The following is a 10560-nucleotide window of genomic DNA, read 5'->3' on the forward strand; positions in this document are numbered from 1 at the left end:
GAAAGAGTGGGGATCCCGCCCACATCCACTGAGAAGAGAGAGGACAGCAGCTGAGGTCCCGAGAAAGAGTGGGGATCCCGTCCACATCCACTGAGAAGCCAATAACTGATAGGCACACACATGGGTTTTGTTCTCTTACACCATATATATTTTAGAACTCAGAATTCATTTTGCATTTTACAAAGTTAATGCAGGATAACTACCATTCAAAAGTCCAGAATTCAAAACTCTGCGGGTGTCACAAGTAGAAAATTCAGTACCTGACCTGCAATGGAAGCATAGGCATACTAAAAATACTGCAGATAATCATCTTCAGGTCTGTAGAAGGGGAATGAGAAACATACGGAAAATTTTACGTTTAGATTATCTCATTATATTTATTAAAAATTTCTAAAATGCTCATTCCTTCAAGTTCTGCATTCTAGAACATTCCATTCCAAACATTTCAGATTGGCAATAGCCAGCCTGCTGTCCCTCCCCACATTCCTTACTCCTTTTCTTTTTGTTGTTGTTTGTGCTGCTATGTACAGAATCCAAGCCTTACCCAAAGCCAGCAAGTGCTCTGTCACTGAACTACTCTCCAAGCACCTTCCTTATTTTATTTACATTATTAACAAAAGTTGTACATATTTATGATGTTCACCATGAAGTTTTGATATATTGAGCCATGATGAAATGACTAAATTGAGCATATCAACTTTTGTATTACAGCAGGTATGTGTTTAAGGAGATGGGGTGAGAATATATATTCCTGTAAGCTATTCTCGTGTTCTTACATAGCTGAATCACTTTTAAGGCCATAGTTATGCAAGTTTGAGATGCAATTATTGCCACCAAGACAATAAAATAACAAATAAAAACAAAACATTAGAGAGAACAAACAAGAAAGAAGGGTCAACCCTAAGAGGCTAGCACAAAGTATCCTGATGAGTGGGCTTGGTGTGGGAGGTCCTTCTATATATGTTATGCTTTTATTGGTTAATGAATAAAGAAGCTACTTTGGCCTGTAATAAGGCAGAATAGAGCTGGCAGAAAAACTAAACTGAATTTTGGAAGAAAGAAGGCAGAGTTGTCTCCATGTAGCCACCACAGGAGACAGATGCTGGAACTTTGCCTGATAAGTCACAGTCACGTGGCAATACACATTTTAATAGACATAGGTTAATTTAAGATATAATAGCTAGCTAGCAATATGCTTAAGTGATTGGTCAAGCAGTGACTATTAATACAGTTTCTGAGTGATTATTTCGGATTTGGGTGGCTGGGAAATAAATGAGCGGCCTCTATCTACATGGGCTGATTTAGAAGTTTCTAGTACCCGGGTTTTAGTGAGATTTCTAGTAAGGAGTTAGGGAGGTACTGGCTGCTACCCCTGCTCCCCCAAAACCGTTTAAGTGTGATGATACGGACCCAGCTCTCTCACATTTGCTTTGAGTAGTAAAGGGATTTCCTCTGCTCGTTTTAAGAATTTGCTGGGTAGGATTTAGAAGACACAAAAGTAGCCACATATTTTGAACACTTTCTGTTCCAAAGAATGATTACAGTCCTGTTCTCACAGTGGTACCAGGTACTGAGGTAAAAACTTTATCTGCATAATTTTACTAAGTCCTCAAAAACGATGCGTATACAGATTGGTTTCCCTTTGCAAACCAAGTGGCTCACCTGAGAAACACTGTAAAGTGTGGAGCTGTGCACTGAGTTAGGTCTCTGAGATTCCCGGCACGGGAGCCCTCCCACGCCCAGGCTGGCCAAGAACCAGACAAACCCCGCTAGGATAATTGAGACAAATACGGCACCCTGAGTTGCCTACAGAACCAGCAAAATTCGGTCTGGGCAGAACTCTCCTGTTCCTTCTGTTGCCTTCACCTGCTAGCCCTCATCCTGTTCCTGTCTCTCCTGAGCACACTGTACAGTAAATTGTTGCATCAGAGTTTGTTCCTGAACTCTTGGAAACTCCTGACCCACAGAAACCTTTAGAGAGATAAAGAAGTGATTGCTGTTTAACCACAGAGTGGGGTGAGAGTCATGCAGCAGCAGGCAGTCAAAAGTTCTAGGAAGGCACAGTAGGTGGGTTCAGCAGGGTTCTCTCCAAACCTTCTCAAAGGGATCCACTTCTCAGGCTGCCCTGATCTTGTTGCTGCTTCCACAAAGGGATGGTTCTCTTCTTGCTGCGTGTCCACAGCCTACAGCATGATCAGACACCCCACCCACCCCCGCCAACCTCCAGAGTGTCTATGGATGTGGCAGGGTGCAGGGCCAGAGCCTACTTTAAGAGGAATGAAGAACAGTATCCGACAAGGAAGTGTCTGGTCCTACTGCAAACTATCAGACTCAAATGTCTGGCTGGTAGACTATAGAACGAGTCTGAGCTTGTAGGTAAAGCTGGGCCAGGGGTGCCGTCCTTTGGGAGAGGGCAAGTGGCACAAAGTAGAGGGTATTTAAAGGGGAATGCCAGACAAGCTCAAGAAGCAAAAGAATTCAAAATGTCTGCATTTCTCCAGTTCCTCAGGGTTCTCGGCCCCCTGCTCTGGCGTGCTTTCAGCTGCTGCAGCTGCTGACCATCTTAGGAAGGACCCGCACAAGAGGACTGGCACTTCTGAGATGCCATGGTCTGCTTTTCATTTCACCAGGCTGCGTGGCTCCACCGGCCAGCATGAAACCGAGCCCTGCCCACACACAGGATCGCCTGCGGAGTGACTTCATACTTCCAGGTGTTCCCAGGGATCTGCGGGCCCCTCTTTCCCTGGCTTTCTCTCCTTTCTACTTCAAAATCTGACTTTTCTCATCCTCCCAGGGCCACAAACAGAAGAAACAGAGAGAACGGTACAGAGGTTTGGTATTTGGACCAAAATGAAAAATACAGTTAAACATAAATTTTAGAAAAACAAAATTGGAGTTGGCCAAAGCCAATATTTGAGACATATTTACGCTTACAGCAAGAGCCCTGCACTGGATTTCCCTTTGACTCCACGCCCTGCCTTGTTCCTCCTGATAGTCACACTCGGTACACTGATCTAAGTGTGTCTAATCCCGCTGTCAACGCTAAAGCTAACAAAGCAGCTTGCACCTGGGAGTGCCTTCAGCGTGCTCCGCTCTGCTCCTTCCTGCTCCTCTTTGTTCTCTAGCCTAAGTTCCACACGACTGTCCCTTTAATGCCACCCTGGGACGGACACGTGGCACTGCTTTGTTCTTTTAAATGACTGCACTTTTCCTGACTGCTCAGTCGGCAGCCAATCATTTGTCCTTTTCCATAACCAAAATCCGGGCCACACCCCTTGGGTTTACAAAGAGATCTGGAGTCTAGGTATGATTCCCGACTTTCCAAGAGATTGAACTCTTAGATGCTCTGAAGCCATCAAGGAGAGATGCAGGTTGCTGGATAGAAGGCAGTGTGGAGCTCAGTGGTTGCTATCTGCTGTGTGGAATTTCCTACAGGTCTGATGTGACCGTGGTGAATCACAGACCACCGAGGACACCTGGCCTCACACTCATCTCACACTCATGCAGTGAGACAAGCAGAGAGTGTGGTGATCGCAAGCGGATGCCAATGCTCTGTAACAGAAGGAGTTAGGGAGGTTACAGGAATTTCACCTGGAATCCTTTTTTTTTATTGAGCTGTATTTTTTCTCCTCTCCCCCCTTCCTGTCCCTTCCCCTCCTACCCTCTCCCAAGGTCCCCACACTCCCAATTTACTCAGGAGATCTTGTCTTTTTCTATTCCCATGTAGATTAGATCTATGTAAGTCTCTCTTAGGGCCCTCTTTGTTGTCTAGTTTCTCTGGGATTGTGATTTGTAGGCTGGTTTCCTTTGCTTTATGTTTAAAAACCACTTATGAGTGAGTACATGTGATAATTGTCTTTCTGGCTCTGTATTACCTCACTCAAAATAATGTTTTTTAGATCATTCATTGCCTGCAAATTTCAAAATGTCATTTTTTTTCTGCTGTGTAGTACTCCATTGTGTAAATGTACCACATTTTCCTTATCCAGTCTTCGGTAGAGGGGCATTTAGGTTGTCTCCAGGTTCTGGCTATGACAAGCAATGCTGCTGTGAACATAGTTGAGCACATGTCCTTGTGGTATGCTTGAGCATCCTTTGGGTATGTACCCAAAAGTTTTACCTGGAATTCTAGCCATCTACTCCCTCCTGCCCCCAGCAGTCTTAGTAGTCTTAGGAGGAGTTAGTATAAACAGGACAAGGAAGGTTAATGAGGGAGGGACTTTACAACTGTGGCTTTGTGAGTCCCTGGGTTTGGGCCTTTTCTTTGACACATTTGCCTTTGAGTCATCTGTGCTCCTGTAAGGAACCACTCACCCAAGTGCTGTTAAGTAAGCCCCAAATTCATTAGCTCACCAGGCTGGACTGGGATGGAATCGGTTTTCATGTTTGTTTTTCTGTCATCGGTTCCCCATCTTGGGTGAATATGTGTTTGTCCCCATAGCCCCAGGAAAAGCTTACAATACTAGCTGGATTCTAATAGGTTTCTGCCCCCTCTACAACTATATGGGAGCTCCTTGAGTGGATACGAACAGTTTGAACCTAATCCTTTCCAAGAAGACGCGTCTCCTTCCAGGAAACTAGTAACATTCTACCATGAACAGCACAGGCGTGGGAACTGAAGACAGACTATCTACTATCACCCAGGATTGGTATGCTTTCTATAAGCAAGCTTGCTGCTAAAATTAATTCACAGAAACAAGAGTGTGTTCTGAAAGAACTGGTACTCAGAGAGGTCAGCAATGAACACCACTTTCTGGGGCAGTCGGCCTCAGGGGAAGAAGAAAGGGCGGGCGAGTTCCTGGAAGTTTGTTTGGACAAATGGCAGCTCAAAGGAAGATACACAAAATTCTAACAGTGACTGCACTCAGGGTGCTGATCTGTGATGGCTTAGATGACAGGACTTTTGTGAAATGGAGCGGGGAAGGTCGGTGACATGGCAGATAAGAAGAATTCATCAAAGATGGGAACTGAAAAGAGAGTTTCCTAAAATACATTGCCAAAGAGAAAACAGCGGGAAGAACAGAGAGTGAACCGTGCTACGGAGAAGAGTGGAAATATCATTTTATAGCAGTTGAGGGAGAAGTTGCTTGTCTTACCACCGTAGACCTCCTAGGTGTGGTCTATACCTCTGTGGACAGGCAGACACTTTCGATTTGGTGGAGTGTAAATTCTACAGGGTAGTTGCTTTTGTGAAAGCTGGCTGTTTGTTGAAAGCATAATGGTGGGCGTAAGGTACAGATGGCCATGTGAGATATTCTGGGCTAGGCTGCAAATTGTTGGGGTCTGACAATAAAGTGTAGAAGCTTTTGGAGTTTTTTTTTTTTTGGAGGGGTCGCTTTTGTTGTTAAATTTCTCCATGACAGAACTGCTTGGTAAATTATTGACAAGGATGAGGACTTTTTCTTCTGGATCTGCTTCAGAGCAGGATAGGGAGCTGGGGAGGGTAGTTGGCATTGTTGATCTGCCAAGAGCTATAGGACTATAAGGCGTAGAAAGCTTGAGGGACATTTTGGAGAAAGGAGTAGTGGCTGTTTCAAGAGGTTGAAGCTCAGAATGTGACATCATTTGAAAGGTCTTTAGTGGCGGGAGAAAGGGGTTGATTTCGATCATAAGGGCCTCTACCCTTACAGGCAGTATCATCTTGGTTTCATAGCTCTGTAGTGGCAAGCAAATTCTACCAGAAGGTTAAGAAAATAAGGGTTGAAAGCACAAAGCAGAATGAAACCAAAACAAGAAAGGGTCTATGGAAACCAGCTATAATTTATTCAGAGAAGTTACTTAGGAGTCAGCTCAGGAAGAAAGTCTATTTAATTCCAAAGAAGCAAACTTGATTAGCCAATGAAGAGACAGAGATTGGAAGACAGAGAAGAATAAGAAATTCTGCTAGAGAGATAGGAGGGGGCAACCCTTCTAGACTGTTCAAACAATGATTAGAAACACTGGCAAAGGGGAGAAAAAACAGAGCAGCAGGCTTGGCGTGAAGGCAAGCTTCTGCCCATCAAGGAGGACAGCAGAAGGAAAGAGCCTGCTGCATCATGTGACTTTCCTTGGACACACGAGAGCAGCAGCAGGATTTCCCACATCACAGCTTGCCCCTGTGCAGGAGGGGCACTATTAGGAACCCAGCCTCCAAGGTACACAGGGTAAGTGACCTACTGCTGGAGTTACAAGGCTCTTTCATGGGGGTCTTGTCATCCTCAGAGTCCTGGCCAACCTTACAGGGCAATGAAGAAAATAATGGCTGTTCTTTTGCCCTTTCTGTTCTTTAAGTCTCCACATTTTGATTGATGTATAGCAGAAAGAGCAGCGTCATCAGCTTTGAATAGGAAGTGATGAGCTTTTGTTCTAACTTTCATGTAACCTGGGGACAGAGCTTAGAAAAAGAACAGTTTCTTTTTTTTTTCTTTTTATGTTATATATAATATATATATATATTAAAAACCAAAAGAGTCTTTTTTCATTTTACATACAAATCCCAGTTCACACTCCCCCCCCTCCTCCCGCCACCTTCCTCTCCATCCACTCCTCAGAGAGGGTAAGGCACATTGTTTTGAGGAAGGACCAAGGCGCATTCTACTACATCTAGGCTGAGTAAGGTATGCCTCCAAGAAGAATGGATTCCAAAAAGTCAGTAAAAGCAGAAAGGATAAATCCAGTGGCCCCACATTCTGCCCCAGCCCATACAAATGTCACCCACATTCAGAGGGCATAGTTTGGTCCTATGCTTATCCCTCCCCTGTTGGGTTGGAGTTGGTGAGTTCCCACTAGCTCAGGTAAACTGTTTCAGGGGGTTTCTGCATCATGGTCTTGTCCTCTTTGCTCATATTCTCACTCCTTCCACTCTTAAACTGGACTTTAGGAGCTCAGCCCAGTGCTCTGCTGTGGATCTCTGCCTCTGATTCCATAAATTGCTGGATGAAGGGTCTATGATGACATTTAAGATACTCATCAATCTGATTACAGGGCAAGGCCAATTCAGGCACCCTCGCCACTATTGCTTAGGGTCTTAGCTGGGGTCATCCTTGTGGATTCTTGGGAATTACTCTAGTGCCAGGTTTCTTGCTAACCCTATGATGGCTCCCTCAATCAAGATATCTCTTTCCTTCCTCTCATCTCTGTCCTTCCTCCATCTCTATTATCCCATTCCCTCAAGTTCTCCTCCCCACCCATTCTCCCCTCCTCCTCCCCTTCAACCCTCATTTATCCCCCCACCCCATGCTCCCAATCTTCTCAGAAGATCTTGTCTTTTCCCCTTTCCAGAGGGAATCTGTATATGTTCTCTTAGGGTTCTTCTTGTTACTTAGCTTCTCTGGGGTGGTGGACTATAGGCTCATTATTCTTTGCTTTACAACTAGTGTCCACTTATGAAGGAGTTCATACCGTGGTCATCTGTCTGGGTCTGGGTTGCGTCACTCTTGATATTTTCTTCTATTTCCATCCATTTACATGAAAACTTCAAGTTGTCATTTTTATTCCCACGGAGTAGTACTCCATTCTGCACATGTACCACATTTTCTTTACCTATTCTTCAGTTGAGGGGCATCTAGGCTGTTTCCAGGTTCTGGCTATTACAAATAATGCTTCTGTGAACATAGTCGAACAAATGTCCTTGTAGTATGATTGAGTATGCTTTGTGTATATGCCCAAGAGTGGTATTGCTGGGTCCTGAGGAAGGTTGATTCCTAATTTTCTGAGAAACCACCATATTGATTTCCAGAGTGGATGTACTAGTTTGCATTCCCACCAGCAATGGAGGAGTGTTCCTCTTACTCCACATCCTCTCCAGCATAAGCTATCATTGATGTGTTTTATCTTAGCCATTCTGACAGGTGTAAGATGGTATCTCAGAGCCATTTTGATTTGCATCTCCCTGATGGCTAAGGATGTTGAACGTTTTCTTAAGTGTCTTTTGGCCATTTGAGATTCTTCTGTTGAGAATTCTCTGTTAGATCTGTACTCCATTTTTAATTAATTATTTGGTATTTTGATGTCTAATTTCTTGAGTTTATATATTTTGGAGATCAGTCCTCTGTCTGATGTGGGGTTGGTGAAGATCTTTTCCCATGCAGTAGGTTACCTTTTTGTTTTATTGACTGTATCCTTTGCTTTACAGAAGTTTCTCAGTTTCATGAGGTCACATTTATTTATTGCTCTCAGCATCTGTGCTACTGGTGTTATATTGAGAAAGTGGTCTCCTGAGCCTATATATTGAATGGTACTCCCCACTTTCTTTTCTGTCAGGTTCAGTGTGGTCAGATTTATATTGAGATTTTGTGCATGGGATAGATACGGATCTATTTTCATAATTCTACATGTTGTTATCTTATTATGCAAACACTATTTGTTGGATATGCTTTCTTCTTTCCATTGTCTAATTTTAGCTTCTTTGTCAAAAATCAGATGTCCATAGGTGTGTGGATTAATATCTGAGTTTTCAATTTGATTCCATTGGTCAATCTATCTGTTTTTATGCCAATACCAAGCTGTTTTCATCACTGTAGCTCTATAATAGAGCTTGATGTCAGGGATGGTGATGCCCCTGAAAGTTCCTTTATTGTACAGGATTATTTTGGCTATTCTGGGTTTTTTATTTTTCCATATGAAGTTGATTATTGTTCTTTCGAGGTCTGTGAAGAATTGTGCTTGGATCTTGATAGGGACTGCAATGAATCTGTAGATTGCTTTTGGTAGGATTACCGTTTTTATTATGTTGATCCTACCTATCTAAGAGCATGGGAGATCTTTCTATTTTCTGTTATCTTTTTCAATTTCTTCTTTCAAAGACTTAAAGTTCTTGTTGAACAGATCTTTCACTTCTTTGGTTAGTGTTATCCCAAGATTTTTATGTTATTTGTTACTATTGTAAAGGGTGATGTTTCTCTGATTTTCCTCTCAGCTTCTTTATCATTTGTATATAGGAGGGCTACTGATTTTTTTGAGTTGATATTGTATCCTGCCACATTACTGAAGGTTTTTACCAGTTGCAGGAGTTCTCTGGTAGAGTTTTTGGGGTCCCTTATGTATACTATCATACCATCTGCAAATAGTGAAAGTTTGAGTTCATCCTTTCCAATTTGTATCCTTTTGTTGTTTTATTGCTCTAGCTAGAACTTAAAGAACTATGTTGAATAGATATGGAGAGAGTGGACAGCTTTGTCTTGTTCCTGATTTTAGTGGAACCACTTTGATGTTTGCTTGCTGTATATTTCTTTTACCATGTTTATATACATTTTTTTTGTATCCATGTTCTCTCCAAGACCTTTATCATGAAGGGGTGTTGGATTTTGTCAAATGTTTTTTCAGTATCTATTAAGATGATCATATGTTTTTTCTTTTAGTTTATTTATATGATGGATTACATTGATGTTTTTTTTTTGTTTATTTTATTTGTTGCAAAAAAAATTTCCACCTCCTCCCTGTTTCCCATTTTCCTCCCCCTCCTGGCACACATCGCCCCCTCCCCCTACTCCCCTCCCCCTCTCCCCTCCCCCCACTCCATTCCCCCTCAATCTCGAGAATGAAGAGCAGTCCAGATTCCCTGCCCTGCGGGAAGTCCAAGGTCCTCCCACTTCTATCTAGGACCAGGAAGGTGAGCATCCAAACAGGCTGGGCTCCCACAAAGCCAGTTCATGTATTAGGATCAAAACCTAGTGCCATTGTCCTTGGCTTCTCATCAGCCTTCATTGTCTGCCACATTCAGAAAGTCCAGTTTCATCCCATGCTTATTCAGTCCCAGTCCCGCTGGCCTTGGTGAGCTCCCAATAGATCAATTCCACTGCCACAGTGGGTGGGTGCACCCCTCGTGGTACTGACTTTCTTGCTCATGTTCTCCCTCCTTCTGCTCCTCATTTGGATCTTAAGAGCTCAGTCTGGTACTCCAATTTGGTCTCTGTCTCTGTCTCGATCCATCGCCAGATGAAGGTTCTAAGGTGATATGCAAGATATTCATCACTATGGCTATAGGATAGGGTCATTTCAGGTTCCCTCTCCTCACTTGCTCAATGTACTAGCTGGGGACATCTCCCTGGACACCTGCGAGCCCCTCTAGAGTCAAGTCTCTTGCCAACCCCAAGATGGCTCCCTTAATTAGGATATATATTTCTCTGCTCCCGTGTCCACCCTTCCTTTATCCCAACCATTCCATTCCCCAAGTTTCCCCCATTCTCCCCTTCTCATGTTCTTCACCCCATTTCCCCTTAGCCCCATGTCACCTCACCCCCAAGTTCCCAGGTTTTGCCCTGCAATCTTGTCTACTTCCCATATCCAGGCAGATGATTATATGTTTTCTTTGGGTTCATCTTTTTATTTAGCTTCTCTAGGATCACAAATTATATGCTCAATGTCCTTTATTTATGGCTAGAAACCAATTATGAGTGAGTACATCCCATGTTCATCTTTTTCAGGTCTGGGATACCTCACTCAGGATAGTGTTTTCTATTTCTATCCATTTGCATGCAAAATTTGCGAAGTCATTGTTTTTTACCGCTGAGTAGTACTCTAATATGTATATATTCCATACTTTCTTCATCCATTCTTCCATTGAAGGGCATCTAGGTTGTT

This window comes from Microtus ochrogaster, linkage group LG5 (assembly GCF_000317375.1).
Source record: "Microtus ochrogaster isolate Prairie Vole_2 linkage group LG5, MicOch1.0, whole genome shotgun sequence".
NCBI lineage: Eukaryota > Metazoa > Chordata > Mammalia > Rodentia > Cricetidae > Microtus > Microtus ochrogaster.